The sequence below is a fragment of the Muscardinus avellanarius genome (genome assembly GCF_963383645.1).
Source record: "Muscardinus avellanarius genome assembly, chromosome: 21".
Taxonomy (NCBI): Eukaryota; Metazoa; Chordata; class Mammalia; order Rodentia; family Gliridae; genus Muscardinus; species Muscardinus avellanarius.
Window position 1 is genome coordinate 23,100,555 of NC_137807.1, and position 5,502 is coordinate 23,106,056.

The 5,502-nt window shown below is 42.1% G+C and overlaps 1 pseudogene across 1 annotated transcript; it reads right to left on the minus strand.

The window, feature by feature from the left end:
- Nucleotides 1-595: 595 nt before the first annotated feature.
- On the minus strand, nucleotides 596-1,294 carry LOC308278183 (mRNA turnover protein 4 homolog; annotated as a pseudogene). Its single transcript has one exon. The product of its transcript is annotated as an mRNA turnover protein 4 homolog (transcript).
- Between the last annotated feature and the right edge of the window lie 4,208 nt (nucleotides 1,295-5,502).

A 5,502-nucleotide genomic window follows, 5' to 3' on the forward strand; every position in this document is an offset into this window, starting at 1 on the left:
TCTAAAAGCTGTCTGTGGGGCTTTCGTATTCTTAGGATCATCTCCAGAAGGATGCAGACATTATTGCTTACAACTTCAGAACAGACTTCTTTTCTCACGATGTCTTTTTCTTTGAGATCAGTAACTCAGGTCTCATAGCATGAGTTACAAATGATTTTTTTTATATTTTATATTTGGAAACAGGGTCTCTTAAGCCAGCGAGGCTGGTTCCGAACCAGCGTGATCCTCCTGTCTCCACGGGGATTACAAGCGTGGGCCACCATGCCCGGCGTTACAAATGATTTTAAGAGTAAATGAATTCAACTTTTTAATCAAAATTAAAATTATTAAAATTTTAATTGCTTTTTCCTATTTTTATAAAGTTTGAGAATTATTAGTTTTAATCTTTATTTTTTTAAGAAAAGTCTCTTGCCGTCTGGAGGGGTACCTCCGCAGAGACAGTTTTATTCTTTATGGAAATAGTCACTTTTTATCACCCACCCTTGTCTGCATCAACAGCAAAATAAATAGCTGTTCCCTCCAGGGGCAGCAACAGTCCTGCGTGGTCCAGTGGAGACCTAGAATATGCTGGAAGGCCTTCAGTGCTGAGTCCAAGTCAGTCATCCTCGCCGTCGTCCTCTGACTCCTCGGCAGCTCAGATGCGCTCTCTGCAAGTCCTCTCCCATCTGCTGGAACCTTCCTGACTGCGTCCCACATGTATTTGACGATCCCCTGAACTCAGCCATCTCATCCCAAACGCGTCAAGGTGCGGGCCTGCTCCGGGGTCAGCACGTCACCCTCCTGGCACACCTCGCAGTCAGAGCGTGGGGTCACCACACCTCTCTTGAGGGCGGTGGGCAGGCCCGGCTGCCTCAGCTGTGGCTCCGTGGAGTGGGGGAAGCGCTCCAAGGGCCCGGATCCAGGCTCACGGTGAAAGCTGCTTCGTTACCAGCCCGGGAAAGTCTATTTCTGTGAATTTTGTGAACCACTCATTCACCTCCTCCTTTGTGCGGTTGGTAAAGAGGAGACCAGCTTCACCTCTCAACTTCTTGCTGACCTGCTGGGCTTGTCTCTGTACTCATGAGATGGGCTTCGACCCAAGGCCACCATCATCGCTTTGTATTTGAGAGAACACCGGCTGTGTTCCAGCCATCCTGACGGCCTGCAGCTTGCTGATCCTCGTGTTGGCCACAGAGAAAACGAAGAGGCACCTGGACGTGTCCACACATTTCCGAAGCTCTTCTATCAGGTTCTGTTCCAGTCGGCGCGGGGGCTTCTGGGCAGTTTTAATCTTTAAATGTCTGAATTCAGCCATGAAGTCGTCTGGGCCTGTTTGTCTTTATTGGAAGGGTTGTGTTTGATTTTCTTAAGATAAGCCTCAGGTTTTTTGCTTCTTTTTAATCAGTTTCATTAGCTTGTGTTTTTCAGAAAGCCGACCACTTATCTATCTTCTTGGCATACAGTCAGTCATACTTTCCTCTCGTAACCCTTTGTTTCTTGAAGACAGCAGTAATTTCCACACTTGCACTCTGGATTTCACCCACTGAGATCCGTGAATAAAATCCTTCAATCCATTTTCCTTCCTTAGTCTAAAGACTTGCCACTTTTATTGGTTTTCTCAAACAACCTTTTTTCAAGAATTCCCTGCATTGTCTTCTATTTTCTACTGATCTCCAATGGAACACAAATCTTTGTGCGTGCTTGCCAAGTATTCTACCACAGAACTACATCCCACAACCTTTTTTTGTGACAGGGAGAGTTTCACTAAATTGCCCAGACTAGACTTGGACTTAGGATCCTCCTCCTCAGCCAGTTACCTGGGATTACAAACATTGGACGTCATGACTGGACACCATTTTGTGCTTTGATGGGCTTTGCGTTCTGGTGTTTTGTTCGTTAGTTTATTCCTTTTTAAAAGTTGAGGTTTTGATTTGAGATCTTTCTTCTTCAGTATGAGCATTGAAAGCCGTAAATTTCCCTTTGAATGATCTTTTCAGCACATCTGATAAATTGTGGTCGGTTGTGTTTGTATTCATTCTTAACGTTTTCTAAATTCCCTGATCTACTCCTTGCACACAGTGATTGTGTTATTTCAAGTCCACACATTTGAGACCTTTCCATCTTCAATCTACTATTGATTTCTATCTTCATTCCACTATGCTCAGAAAAGGTACCTGATATGATTTCAAGCATTTGAATTTGTTGAGTCTTGCTTTGTGCTCTCTCTCGCATCTGGTGCACCCAGAGACTTTTCTAAGTGCACTTGGGGAGAGCGCGCGCTGCTGTTGAGTGTTTGAAGTCTGGCAGGGATCACCGGCTTACGATGCTATCAAACCTTCTACTCCTTACTGACTTGTTTGCAGGTGATTCATCCAGTGTTGAAAATGGTGGGTTGACGTCTGTATTATTGTACAACTGTCAGCACCCTTCAATTCTGTCAGCATTGTTTTCATTTATTTGTCTGTTTTTCAGTCCGTGTGTGCTTGGAGTTGTTTTATCCTTCTGATGAGTTGAGATTATCAACATAGGCTCCCCTTTCTGTTCTTTTTTTTGCATTTTAAAATCTAGTTTTAATACTTTGATTAGCACTTTATAGTCCAGTAAAATAAAACAATACAGTGACCTTAAAGAAATCAAATATCACCAGTGAGCAAACTTGCTTGATGTTTTTGTCTCTTCCTTCCAGTTTATGTAACAAAGTACTTAATTATTTATAGCAGAATTTCTTTTGTAGAAAGATAAATTTGAGAGAGACAGACAGGCAGACAGACAGACACACACACACACACACACACACACACACACACACACGGGATTAATCCCTGGGAAATTTTACCTCTGAGCTATACTCCCATCCTCCTTTATAATTTTTGTTTTGAAACAGGTTCTCACTAGGTTGATGAGAGTCTCACTAATTGCTGAGGCTGTCTTCAAACCGACAAGCCTCCTGTCTCAGCCTCCTAAGTAGTAGGATTATGGGTGTACACCACCGTGCCTGGCTTGAGTCAGTCTTTTTTTTATTTTTTATTTTTTATTGGTGCATTATATTCTTACAACTTATTGGGGTAAAAAACTTGTGTGTACAAACATGTACTCATCGTTGATTTAACCCCTACCCAAATCCCACCCCATTCCCTCCCCGTCCCTCCCTCCCTTGCTTGGCTTAGTGATTGACTTCGATATGTTTAAGTACATTGTGAGCTTTAGAGATTTTCCTCTTCCCCCCTCATTTCTCCTCCTTTAGGTTGTCTTGTTTGCTCCTCTTTTCTCCCTAACTCTCACATATTAGGGAAAGCATCTGATTTCTTATTTTTTGTGCCTGACTAATCTCACTTAGCATAATGTCCTCCAGTTCCATCCATTTCCCTGAAAATGATGTAATTGAGTTTTTTTTGATGGCTGAGTAAAATTCCATTGTGTACATATCCCACAGTTTTGTAATCCATTCATCTGTTGATGGACATCTTGGCTGGTTCCATATTTTGGCTATGGTGAATTGTGCAGCTATGAACATAGATACACATGCATTAGTTTGGTAGTTTTGTGAACATCTTTTGATGAAGCAATTTAATCCACCTATATTGTAGGTAATTACGGAAAAGGATACAATTCTGCCACGTTGCTATTTCAGCACTTTAAATATCTTGTCCCGTGATCATCTGATCCCCATGGTTTCCGGTGAGAAAGTGGTTGTTTCTTCTTAGGCCATCGTGTACGTGATCATCTCAGGAGGAAGTCCAGAACAGGAGGAGGGCTGCAGGGCCTGTGTCCATCCCCAGCCAACTGCCTGGGCCTCCTGCCCAGCCCCAGGCCCCACTCCTCTCTGCACACTCAGGTCCTGGCTCACTGCTCTGTCAGCAAGCTGCGAGGAATGTGTACGATATAGCCTTTTTCTGTGATGACAATGCAAAAACTTGCCATAGGTGTCTATATGTTTGTACAAACAATGAGAAGGGGAAATGGAAAGGGGAAAGAAGAGCAACATTTTCTTGAGCTATGTGTAGTTCACTTCTGACAGTGAACATGTAAGCATGACTAGATCCAGGACTTTCTGGAGACACCCAAATGCACAGACTCGCAAGACCCTTATATAAATGCAACAGTATCTGCATATAACCTATAGTGTACCCTCTTGTGTACTTTGATTCATCTCTAGATTATAATTTAGATATTACATACAATATCTATAACAACGCAAATCATTCTTATACTGCATTGTTTAGCAATGATTTTTTTTTTAAAAAGTTTGTGCATCCCCACGAGTGATACAATTTTTCCAAATATTTTGGATGTTATTGGTTGAACCTGAACATGCAGAACTCCTGGAGAGAAAGGCAGACTCTTGTTCATAGCACAATAGTAAGGATTAGCACCATCACCACAATTATTAAAACACAGACTCCTTAGGAAATAGCCCTTAGCTTTAGGCTCCAGGCAGTGGGTACCCAAGTGTTTGACCTATTTGATTATTTATAGTGTGTCGGGCATGGGGGGGGGGCTCCTGGACCGTGGGGTGGCCACCTCAGTGTACGCTTTTAAATGTGATCTGAAATGTCTCGCCCTGCCTCACCTCCTTACCCTACTTATACTTTGATTTGATTATAGTAGAGAATAATTTTTGATTGGTGTTAATTCCCTGACACACACCTTAGCCAAATCCTTAATCCTGACAATGTATACTTTTAAAGATGAAGTTAAATTTCATTTCACATTAAACATACTAATTTCACAAGCATATGTTAGAGGCTTCCCACCATTTATGAGTGGAGATAGTTCCTCTGATATATAATACCATTCAGGATTTCATAATCTCACGTTAGATTATTCAGGATAGTTGCTTGGGCAACTTTATAAAGGGGTCTAAATCAGCTATATCAAATACAAAGCTCACGGATGGGTGCATCCTATTGAAGAGATTTTAGTTATTGCTGCTTGTTTATCTCTGATGCAGAACAGTTTTAAAGATTCATAGGCATAAATAAGCGTGACCATTGGCTTCCTCATGGGTAGGGGGCACTTTGCAGACAGCTTCATGTGACCAGAGCACAGAATAGAGAGCAGGCTTCCAGGTGCTGGATCAGAATTGTACACAGCCAGGACCTGTGCTTGCTTTTGTTTTTGTTATTTTGATTTGTGGTGCCAGGGTTTGAGCCCAGCCAGGAGCATCCTGCCTCCAAACTATGCCCCAGCCTCGTTTTATTTTTTATTTGGAAACAGGGTCTCACCAAATTGCAGAGACTGGCTCTGAACCTGCCCCCCACCTATTTGAACTTCCCAAGTGCTGGGATTGCAGGCATTAGCCATGATGGATGCCCGGCTCGTGCTTTCTTATTTAATCAACCTGGAGTTTTTTTTTTCTTCTATCTAGTGGGATCTTCACAGCTTTGTCTGCAAATTTGGAACATATGAAGTGAAACTTTACTATGGCCCCCACTTGAAATATATCACATATGAAATGATCTTTGTGTGTCTTTTTAAATTTACTCTGGAACCAATTTAAATTTTTTCAATTAAGAAATGTCT